Raw genomic sequence first — 12,752 nt, 5'->3', positions numbered from 1 at the left:
ATTAAACATTAAAAGCCTTCAGATATCTTCTAAAAATTGTAGAGTTACTTATCTCCTTGGCTTGGGGGTCACATAACTCCATACCCTCCAACATTTCCCAAGTGAAAATAGGGATGTCCTAAGGAAATGTGGGACATTCTGGAATCAAATCAGAAGCTGTGATGGCTTCTGCAAATCTGAGACTATCCCTAGAAAAAAGAGGCACTTAGAGGGTCTGTAGAAGTTTATAGGACTATATACACTGCAGGCACTGCAGAGAAACCACAACCATTAGGAAAACGTATTTTCTTCAGGGACTGAAGGGTGCTGCAAATCTCAGGAGTCTTCATGCATGTCTTGGCTTCTCAAATAAGCTTTCAAGTGACCTGGAAGCTGAGTATTTTTAATGTTTCAATTCCGCAATGGAACAAGACGCTACTTGTTTGTAAGTAGACTGCAGTCAAATGCTCCTGGTAACTAACAGCAGAAGAGTTCCACACAGTTTAAATATCCCATCAGAAGCTGGTTTAAGACGTGACCTGGAAGAGGTTGGTTGTCTCGAGCCTCAATTTTTACGAAACACTTGACAATGCCAGAAGCAGTCTCGTGTTGTGACCCCCTGGCTCTGTAACTTGCTCCATTTCCCATTTGTGCTTCTGATACATCACTTCCCCACCCCTGACAACTGCAGGAAATAACGTGGACTGAAGACAGATTGTGAAAATGATGGCGTAATGATGTCAGAAGTGACCTCAATGGCTGTGGGTGGTTTTGTTGCTGGTTCCCTTCTGTCCCACCAGCTTTAGTACTTTGCTAAAGCATTGTGTACTTGGCATAAGCTGCCCTGACGGTGGTAATCCTACTCGTGTACTGTGTCAACAGCCATTTAAAATGTGTTGTTTGCACTAAATAGAAAAGCCCAGTTCGTGACCCTGAGGTGTCCTTCGTAGCTTCACTTGACGTTTGTAGAGGCTGCAGCCCCAGATCCAGTTACTAAGGTACATCCCGTATTCATGAATATTCCATGTGTCCTCGAGTAGATAATTGGAAACATCTTGTTCTATTCTGCGGGTTCCCCTTCGCTTCTTTTTTTCCTATTCCCACAAGTCTTGTGAGCGGTGACCCCACCACCAACATCCCTGCCAACCTCCTTGACTGGGACAGTTATTTATGACTCTTCCATCTTGGCTCTCGTGGCTATTTTGTGCCCACGCGTTGTGTCAATATGTGTTGTGTGTGCCACATGTTGTGTGCCTATATGTATCCCATATCAGCTCTGACTACACCCACTTTCATTTTCACCACACCCACTATTCCATTTCCTTGTTCCTCTGGCATGTGGCCCCCCAGAAGGCTGGATTTGAAGGAAGGTGGCACCTGGCCTGAAAAAATGTTCCCCACTCCTGGCTTAGCTCATCAAAATAGCTTTTGAGGGGTGTCAAACGGAACCATCCTCTTCTGGAGCACTGTCAGGCTGGATAGAACAAAACGGAAAACACCCTCTTGCAATTTCCAGCAAGAACTCTTGATCTGTGTATTTTCCTAGCCTTGCTGGTGGGAGAAAGGAGTCTGCAGTAGGCATGGATTTTTTAAGGGGGTAGAGAGATTGGGGGCTTTGCAAGGTGCAATGCCACCTTCTCATCAGCTTGCCAAAATAGATAGTCTGGTGGTCCAGTTTCATAGTGCTGCCCTTTTCCGTCTTCCTTGTGCCTTGGTTCCTTCTTATATTCCATTGCATGCATCTCTTTCAAAGCTAGACTATAAATTTAGCAGGTATCTTTGTACTTTGCTCATTGTCTACCACAAGAAAGCACGCCGCCTTCCCTGCAGATGTTTGGCCCTCTGATCACGTACACAGAAATAAGCAGCCAAAGGTGAAAACAATGTCAGGGAGTTGAGGAGGATTGTTTATACAATTATAAGAAACACTTGTTGGGTGTCACAGCAAGAAAACAAAAGAAAAGAAGAAAAGCACATGTTTCCTAAACATTGTTTTCAGAAGTGAGAGCAGCACACAAAAGAAAAATGGACCCCCCTCCTTGTTTAGACCTGACTCATGTCCCTGCTCCCAGCTCCCTGACTCCCCACGGCAGGCCTTCCAAGTCCTGAGAGGTTTGCTTGCTCTCACTGATGTACTGGCCAAGCTAGATGGAGTTTGCTGCTGTTGGGTAGCTGAATTAGGCTAAACAAACAGCAAAGGCAGGGCTGTGGGATTGGGATCACAGCATGGTTGTAGGGTTTAAAAAACTGCCTGCCCCTGTCGCTGTTCAATTTGGTATAACCTGCCCCCCTTCACACACATGGAGAAATTCGCTCCAGTTCACTGTTAAAGGTGAACTTGAAAGCTTTGTATTTTCCAAAACAATATGCAAACTGAAACACTGCTCTCCTTTGAAATGTGAGCCTCTCTGCAGTTTGCAATGCAACGCTCCAGGCAATTAATGTGTACAAAAATACATATATTATGGTAAGGCGTGCATATAAATGTGTATATTAGGCAAAGTAACATAAGAATGTGCATTATTTTAGGGGAAATTGCTTTGCAAAAATGCATACATTAGGCAACATTGCACATAAAAACGTGCAGAGCAGGAGAAATTTCCAGAGAACTGCTGACAATTTAAAAATAAATACATCACAAGATGACGTAGCAATGTGGAGAACTGAATTTAAGATTGGAAAAATGAGAAACAGAGAGAAACTGAAAAGGGCATATTCACTCCTGCAGAAGGGTGACTGAGCACTTTCATTCACGTTAGTGACCTAAGCCTATTTTTTCTGGTATGTGCCTGGATCCCTCCTACAAAATACTGACAATCTGCGGCCCCCTAAGATGCCAACAGCCACTATTTTCATCACAGAGACATAAAACCACCAGTGTTATTGCAGTGCATTCATCCCAACAGCCACAGTGGTGTTGCAGCCATTGTTTACATCAACCTGTAAAAAACATATTTTCATTGGATTCCTTGTCTTAACAATTAAGGTACAACTAATCCGTGCTAAGTGAACATGGACTCTGGCTTAAGAATGCAAGAAGTGCCTTGCCAAGTCAGTTGTGTCTCCATCTAGTCCTTAATTCTTTGCAAAATCACAGTGTCAAGCCAGTGTGAGAAGGTCCACTAGAGACTGGCCAGTAGTCCTCTCCTGGACCTGATTTAGGCCACTTGTGAGATGAGATCAGTGTGACGGTTTTATTGTTACTGAAAAGCAGGATTCAGCCTCCTGGACCATTGGGACAGCACTGTCCTGTTATATAGAGTGATAATTCCTGTTAAGTCTTCTGTGTCCTGCTGCTTTTGGCTGCATAGCTCAAACCTGGAATTATCACTTTTGGCAGGGGTTAAATATGGCAGGGAAGGAGACATTCCTGCATGAAATTAAAACATGCAAACAGAAATCCCTGAGCTTTTGGCTGCCTAATTGTAGAAAAGTCTGAGACAACACCCAGAGCCCTAGTAAATAACCTTGACATAGGGCATGGGAGGCAATAGACTTTGCAGCATTACCAGACATAACTCACCTGTGAGAAAATTAAAACCAGGTGCTGAGCTTTTCAGGCACTGCAGGCTATTCCCTGTGGAATAGGCATGGGGCACTTGGCTGGGGTTGTATATAACCTACTAAGAAGCTCCAGTTTTGCTCTGGTGATCCTGTCTTCCCAAGAACATAAGCGGTGCAGTGAAAATGGAGGACTTGCGGGAAATGTGCACCTAATATCTGGAGGTAATGTTAGGTAATCGATTCCAATCCTTTGCATTGAGGTAGAATCCATTTGCAAAGAGGCACCTTAATAGTTAGTGTTTGATTTATTTACTTAAAATATTTTCTATGTTGCCTCACATTAAAATGATACCAAGACTGTGTACAACCCCCTGTCACCCAATTCAGTGTACAATAAAAACAATCCAGAAAACAAACACAACCCAAAAGTTCTAGATTCAGGTAGGTAGCCATGTTGGTCTGACGCGGTAGAAATATATAAAAATAAAAATAAATAAATTGTCCAGTAGCACCTTAGAGACCAACTAAGTTTGTTTTTGGTATGAGCTTTCATGTGCATGCACACTTCTCCAGATACACTGAAACAGAAGTCGTCACCACACCTATATATAGATAGTGAGAGGGTGGGGAGGGGTATTACTCAGAAGGGAGCTTGTATCTTTGCTGTGCTATTCTACTCCTTGTTTTGGTTCCATTTAGCTGCTTATATTAAGCAGAGAGACTGTGTAATGGAGGTTAAGATGCTGGACTTGTATGAGGGAGAGTGGGGTTGTAAATTCCCGCAGAACCATGAAGCTGGCTGGCTAACTGCCGCCCAGTCACAGACTCTCAGCCTAACCTACTATTAAATGGAGCAGCCCCTGGGCTTATGGAGGGCGGGCTGTAAGTATGAGAAATAAATACGAAGAGTACAAAAGCTCCTCTTAATAGTGGGTTATTCTTGCCTGTACCCAGGGATAGAAGCAGGCACATCTGAGAGTATATGGTTATTTACACAAATAATTTGTGTTCCATCTTTCTCAGTGGGATCCAACACACAGAACTCCAGAACTGGGAATCTTGTAGCAGCCTGCCCTCTGCTGACTACATTTGTACACACACCACTCTGGATACTTTATAATGCAGTACAATCGTGCCTTGGTTCCCAAACGGCTTGGCTCCTGAACGCCGCAAACCCAGAAGTAAGTGTTCCAGTTTGCGAATGTTTTTTTTGAAGCCAAACGTCTGTTTCAGCTGTCGGCATTGTTTCCATTGCCAATCAGCCAATCAGAAACTGTGCCTTGGTTTGCGAACATTTTGGAAGTTGAACGGACTTCCAGAACAGATTGAGTTCAGGAAGCAAGGTACCACTATACTACACTGTTGTAGGGTTGCCATACGTCTGGAATTTCCCAGATATCGCTGGGTTTTGGCCGTCAAAAACTATGTCTGGGTGGAAATCACTTAAAATGTCAGGGGAAATCCAGACATATAGTGTGGATTTTGGCAAACATCCTTAAAAATAGCTCAAGAATTAACCCCCCCCCCGATATTTCACAAAAAAACCTCAACATTTTGGGCAAAACTATAAAAAAAACAACACAACTCAACAATTTGGTCAAAAAGGAAAAAAAACTCAACAAATTTGCCATTTTGAAATATGGCAACCCTACACAGTAGGTTCTCTTAGCTTTTAATTTGTGTTAGCATCTTAAAAAGTAGAGACATCACCTTGCCAACAAAGGTCCGTATAGTAAAAGCTATGGTTTTCCCAGTAGTGATGTATGGAAGTGAGAGCTGGACCATAAAGAAGGCTGATCGACAAAGAATTGATGCTTTTGAATTATGGTGCTGGAAGAGACTCTTGAGAGTCCCATGGACTGCAAGAAGATCAAACCTATCCATTCTGAAGGAAATCAGCCCTGAGTGCTCACTGGAAGGACAGATTGTGAAGCTGAGGCTCCAATACTTTGGCCACCTCATGAGAAGAGAAGACTCCCTGGAAAAGACCCTGATGTTGGGAAAGATGGAGGGCACAAGGAGAAGGGGACGACAGAGAATGAGATGGTTGGATGGTGTTCTTGAAGCTACCAGCATGAGTTTGATCAAACTGCGGGAGGCAGTGGAGGACAGAAGTGCCTGGCGTGCTCTGGTCCATGGGGTCACGAAGAGTCGGACACGACTAAACGACTAAACAACAACAACCACTAAGTACAGGTGATCATCAAATTGCCCCTCAAACCACAGGTAAAAAATGAAGATGTAAAAGGAGCACTTGTGATATAACAACTTTATTCCAATATACAGTATATGTATACTTATGATACCCAGCCCCGCATAGGCAGTAGATAAGTAGGACTAGAATTGTTCTTAGGTAGTAGAATGGAGAGCTTGATGGCAGAAGTGGAAAAGACAGACTATGAGCTGGGGGGATCTGGACGCTCATATCGGGCCCTGCCAGAAGTCCTTAGGATTGTGCATTCAGAATAATTTGCACTCAGGATGCCATATTCAGCCCTGCTGTCAATATTGTCTAACTGCTTTGTGCTTGCAAGTTTTGGGGTAGATGTACTGCTTTGTTTCTTATCAGTGCATGTCCTGTTCTTCCTGCTGAAATTTCTTCTCTCTCTCTCTGGTTTTTCTTGTGCTGTGGGGCAATTGCCCCTCCAGATGGCAATAGTGCAGTAACATTGTGGAAGCATTGCAGAACTAAAAAAGCAGAATGGTGTGTAAATGGTGATAGTCCCATATAAATGCATGCACCCTGTCAATAGCACATGGCAGAAGACAACCACAAACACACCAGTCTGCAGTGGTCCTCAGATGAAGGAGAAACTCTAATTTCTGGTCCTTCAAAAAATAACAATATTTATTGGAGCCTGAAGTCACTTTTTGGAGAACACACTTCTCTATTGCCTCAGTTGCAGCTTTTACAGAACCCCCTCCCCTTTGTTGTTGTTTTTCTGGAAGCTCATCACACATTCTCATTATCTCATTGTTTGTTGTCATTTCCCACCAGTGAGGAAGGGGCTGTTCCTGTTCAATTCATCTTTTCTGTGTGCCCATTTTATAAAGGCCCTAGTGGAGAAATCCTGGATCTGGGATTGCGAGCAGGATGCAACAATTCTCTTCCAGAGGCTGTCAGAAGGCATTGTAATAGGGCACAAGGGGCAAATGCCCCCCAGTTGCCCCCCCCAAAAGTTCAGAATTTGTAGATGATCCTGTGGGAGCAATATGGACCTGGTCCCAAATATCAGTATTCTGTATATGTGTATTTTGGATGATAGGCTGAGGCAGAGATTGGTGTATTGGTATTATGGCACTTGCTTTTCTGATTTTCCGATTCTATCAGTTTGTGCATATCTATAGATGTCTGTTTGTATACATACATACATACATACATACATACATACATACATACATACAGTTATATAGCTGGTTAGCTAGAACTGATACTCATTTTTGGGTAACCATTACAGTGCTTCCAGATTGGCTGTTTATTTGCACAAAATGTGATTGTTACCCTGCACTTTCTAGTGCAATTTTCCATCCCATTTTTAACTGCAAAAAAAATCTGATAAGAAAAGTTATGGAAAACTACATTGCAAAGTGTGAGATAGCAACCACTAGGTTCCACATGAGGAATGCTTGAGAAGCAGAAGACATCAAATAAACTCCATGCAAGTTGCGGATGTTAGCGGCAGGAATGCTCAGTAATCAGCCCGCCTGGGAACTCCCTCTCTCACTGATAAGAGTCTTGCCCTGCTTTCTATATTTTTGGTGAGCTGTCTGCCTGCCTTTTCGTCTTTCTATCAAAGCTTTGCTTGGGTGCCAAAGCAATCAGGAGCTTCTTTTTGAAAGCAAGCACAGCCAAGTTTTTAAACACTGCAAAATCACTCTTGAGGAGAGAGCATTTGTGATGTCATGAGACAGCTGCCAATCAATACTGGAGAGGATTAGGTACACATGACAATGATGTGAGTGCGCTTCCAGAACACAGCGATGACTCTTTCTGTGTCTGTGCATCCCAACTCTACTACTAAAGTCTCTCCTATACAACTATTGAGTCCTGTTTCTTTCCCTATGCTTTGATTCTCAAACGAATGGTTGGCTTATGTACTGAATACATGCTTTGCACATCAGCTCTCTGGATCCTTCCTTACATTCCCATAAGCAAGCAAGCAAGCTTTGAACCAAGAAAAGTCCTACCACAAGAAATGGTTTGGTGCCGCAAGGTTCTTTGGGCTCAGCTTCATTAGTAAAGAAAAAGCGTTCTATATGTGTTATAACTCTGTGACACCAGGTGGCACTGTGGAGTCCCATCAGTCTCCAATGTGATTTCCCATAATAAAGCTTACAACGCATTTTCCTGAAACGCTTTTTTGATGTGTCCAGCCCCAGTTGCTTTTGACCATCCCAACTGGAATTTGTCCCTCTGGAAGATATTAATTTAGCCTTCTGATATAGAATACTCATGCATCTGAAAAAGGAGACTCTTGCTGCTGCAAGATGTGTTAATTGGATTATTCCACAGGGCTCCTGTTTTGCTTTTTCCCAATATAGTCTTAACATTGGCTACTGTTTTGGAACAGGCCCATTTTGTCTGTTCTGCCCTGGATCTCAGCCCACCAGGTTACAAACATGCTTACCACTTTTACTCCATGTATCCTGTGAAGTAAATTAAATCAATTTATATTAGAATCCAGGAATATTCTAATATGACAGGAGCAATTGGAATTCGTCTTTTGGATAAACGAAAGCAGGTCACTGAATCCATCTCTTTCCAGATCTGTTGGCTTTCCTCTTATTTTGGCACAAGGAGCCTTTGCTCTTTGGTGCCCAGCAGAAGATTTCTTCCTGCTCATGAACAAAGATGAAAAGATCTAGCCTATTAACTCTTCTTGCTCCACCAAGAAGTTCCTGATGTGAAGCCTCATACACAGGCTAAGCAGGCCCCCTTTGTGCAGGGGCTCCCAACCCCTTGTGGTCCCAAGATCCCATTTTCTGCTGTCTGGGAGGCCTTATGGCCAGCTCTCCACAGTGAAAAACTGGAACAACTCATATGTGTTTCAGGATCCAGCCAACTGCCGGCTTTCTTGGCTTGCCAGTTTGCCTCTAGTCCATAGAGAAGGAGCCAATCTTTCAGGGAGGCATCAAGCCAAGAGCAGCGACTGTGTGAAATTGACCGCGAGAGGCACAGAGATTCTCTCTTCCTCCTCCTTTCATTATGTAACACGATTTCAAATGTAACATGGGATGGGTTCAAATTTCCATTTTGTGTGTGTGTGTGCATTTTAAGCTAATCGGATAAATTTAAATTGCCCTGTTCAGAATTCTGTAGAGCAAGAATGCATGCTATTTACTGGTATTTATTTACTGAAAAGGAGCCCTTTGTTGTTGCTGTCCGAAAGATGCAACATAAACATCTTCACTAGATATCCAAAGCATTCTTGTAAAGAGCCCAGACATTACTTAGAAGCTCGAGGACAAAGGTGAAAGACCTTCCCAGGTGGTCATAACTCAGGTACAGCCATTGCAGGGGAGACACACACTTTCCCTCATAATAGTGCGCTGGCTGGAGGAATATTCCTTCCCCAGAAACAAATTAAGGTGTCTTATTTCTGTCCCTTCCATTCCACAGGTGTGAGAGCCCGATGGACTTTGATTGTAGGCAGTCCAGGAGAGGCACTTGCCTGAGTCCCTGGAAGCTCAGGTGTCTAAGATGCCAAGAATTGAACCCTAGTTCATTCAGTCTAGAGGATTGTGGGTTCATAGAACTGTAAGATTCTGATTGGATAGTACCATGTGGCATGACTTGTGACAAGAGGCGCATTTGTGCGCCTCTGAGCCCATGCCAGTTCACACAATTCACAAACACTTTATTGTACTTCTAAAAAAAAATCAAAGATTAAACAACTTAATAAAATTATTCATCTCTCCCAGGCATGGGGAACCTCAGGACTGTGATCTGAATGTGACCCTCAGGCCTTTCCCAAGGCAAAAATGCCACCCCCCAGTGACAACACTGACTGCCCCTCTTTTCTACCCAGGGCCGGATTTAGGTTTGATGAGGCCCTAAGCTACTGAAGGTAATGGGGCCCTTTATATGTCCAGCTGTCCTTTGTCAACAACAAATTGTCGCTGTTTTTGTGTGTTGAATATATGCTATACAGTTTGGTAATTTATGGACCTAATGGGTATCTAAAGCCATTTGCACATAACAAAATATGTATTTTATCAAAGCAGGCGGGGCTGCTTTGATCATACTTACATCATAGGAGCCTACACAACACAAAACACTGTTGCTGTATGTAGGTTTTATTTTATTTGTTTTTTATCTTATATTTTGGAAATGTACATCCAGTTTCTTTTCTTTAATTTTTTTGGGGGCCCCCAAGAGAGTGGGGTCCTAAGCTATAGCTTGTTTAGCTTATGCGTAAATCCGGCACTGCTTCTACCCCATCTCTGTGCTGTCCTTGAGTGCTTTTGTCTGACAGGAAATGTGCCATTGAACTATTATAACGCCCCTTGTTGGCCTGGATGGAGGGTCGTGTAGAAACCTCTGACTTGTGCAAGGCCTGTGGTACGAAGCCTGCAGTACGAAGGCAAGAATTACATCTGTTGCTCTTCCCACTTTTGCCTCTAGGTCTGCCTTCTCCTCATGAAGGTTGTCCCTGAGGCGATGGGGTCCTTGGACTGAGAAAGGTTTGTCAAAATTTTAGGCCTTCCCTTCTCTCCGGAGTAGTCCCATTGGGAGCAAATTGTATGGGTTAAGTCTGAAGAGGCGGCCAACCCACAAAACATACAGACTGTAAAATCAAAGGCACCGCAGCATGTTGTGGTTTTTGTTGGAAATGGGCTGAACTGGATTAAGCCCCAAATATCTGAAGGAGGAGCCACATCACAGGCTTTCCAACCAAGGCCATCCGCTGAGCTCTTCCTGGTGGTTTTTCTTGCCAGTTCCACCTCCCTCCTCCTCCAGCGCACGGAAATGATTGCCCAGAGTTTCACGATAACACTCTTTTGAAAATGTCCTGGCCAGAACATAAAAAAAGAGGAAAACACTGCTGTTTTCTTTTCAGTTATTCTTCCAAAAATATGACTTAGTTGAGTTTTGATCATTCCACAGCAATCTTACTTGCTTGAGAGCACATTGTGTAGCTCCTTCGGGCATGGCCTGTTACGGCCTCGCAATTTATGTGACAGAGCAATTTGCTGCAGAACAGCAGAACCACGGAGTCAGAGGTAGGCTTGGGGGGAGAAACTTTATTCAGTTTGCATTTAAAGGTGAATCAACCTAATTTGTATTTTCCAGAGCAACAGGAGAACTGAAGCATGTCTTTTGAAAGATGTGTTTCTCCTAATTTTGCAACGCAGTTCTCCTTCCAGTTAAAGTGGACGAAAATCCGTACACCGAGGTGCATAGAAATGAATATATATATGTAAATGAAAATGGTACACAAAGTGCATTATATAAGGAGACATTGCATACAAACTTGTGCATATTAGGAGAAATAGACACTAACAGGCTGATTAATTTTCCTGAGGACCTTTAAAAAAAAAGCCACAAACTGCTGCAGCAATGTGGAGAATTAAACTTAAGGATAAATGAGAAACTGAGACAAAATGAAATTGACACATTCACTCATCCTTAGTTGAAAGGGGTCTTATAAGTCATCTAGCCAATCCCAATCAGTTCAAGAAGTCGGAGATCTCAAGCATCCCTAACAGGTGGCTGTCTGGCCTCTGCACAAAGACCTCCAGTGAGAGAGTGCCACCCCACCCAGATTAGGTTTCTGTCAAATTGCTCTTACCACAAATACATTTCTCCTAACAGTTGACCCAAATCTACATTCTTTGCATTGATAACGTAATTCGATTGTGTGGCTGGTTCATTTGATCAGAAGCTGCTTCTAATTCCTTTGCTTTCTCTACTTCTGTGTTCAGGTGAGGACTGCACAGTAACTCTAAGCCGGAATGACCTTCTAAGGCTGACCATAGATTCATGTCCCATTTGTAGCAGAGAAAAGCTGAAGCTGTTATTTGCTGCCAAAAGCCCTGGATGCAGCACTGCCTCTGCACTAGAGATCCAGAAGCACTGAAAGGGTCCTGGCATAGGATGTGTGAATATCAGGGTGAACTCTCTGATGGTAAGAGCTGTTCGACAGTGAAGGAGACCCCTTGGGAAGGCGGTGGGCTCTCCTTCCTTGGGGATTTTAAAGCAGAGGTTGGGTGGCCATCTGTCATGGATGCTTTGGTTGAGATTCTTGCATTGCAGGAGGGTGGACAATACTATGCTTCTCTGATTATGCTTTTGGCACAATGGCCTTCCAGAAAGAAAGGCTAGGACTTGTGTTCAGTGTTAGACCTACTCAGCAGCAGACCCAATGACATTAATGGGCAGAACTAACTTAGGTTTGTTCATTTCAATGGGTCTAGAACATAGTTGGATACAATCAAAGGCTGCAGCCTTAATTAGTGTATGCGCTACATGCTTGGTGACTCAAAGTGATGCCACTGAGTGTGAAAGGTGACATAAGGTGATATGGAAGCTCTGTCTGTGGCAGTAGCAGCTGGTGGTGTGGGGCAGAGTCACCCTCCCAGTACTGGTGGCCCAGCAGTTTACAGAAATGGGGCTGGGGCAGCGGCAAAGTGGGGCTGTGTACCAGATGGGCTCTGCCGGTGCATCTGTCCAGTGCCTTTGCCCTCACCCTGGCCTGCCCCATCCAAGCAAGGTGTAGAAATGGCTGTAGCGGGAAGGCTGCTGCCCGTGGCTCTCTGCTGCTCCACCCTCATTTTTCGTCCTTTCTTATTTTTTTAATTGTTATCTAATCTGCTTTTATAAATGTCTGCCATGTGAGTTCATGTCAATATGGAAAGCGGCAACTAATATGAAAAGCAGAATAAGAATGCGAAAAAAAAAAAGAACAGAGATATTTGCAGGCATAATTTTATTTATTTTTATTTTAACATTATATTGCAATCTGCCTTGAACATATGCAGATGGAAAGGTGGGGGTTAAATGATGATGATGATAATAATAATTCATAATATTTGACCTGGGCTTCATAAGGTATTAATTCTGTCTCTGTAGGCTCACCTGTATTTGACAGTGTCAAAGGCAGGATCCATAGCTCTGTGGTTAGACCACATGCTTGGCCTGCACAAGACTTTTAATCTCAGTCAGTCTTGGGTTCGAACCCCATGTTGGACAAAATATTCCTGCATTGCAGGGGGTTGGACTGGATGACCTTTGGGATCCCTTCCAACTCTATGAGTCTATGATTTTA

Source organism: Podarcis raffonei, chromosome 6, assembly GCF_027172205.1.
Source record: "Podarcis raffonei isolate rPodRaf1 chromosome 6, rPodRaf1.pri, whole genome shotgun sequence".
Lineage (NCBI taxonomy): Eukaryota > Metazoa > Chordata > Lepidosauria > Squamata > Lacertidae > Podarcis > Podarcis raffonei.
Note: the sequence above shows the minus strand (reverse complement) of the source record.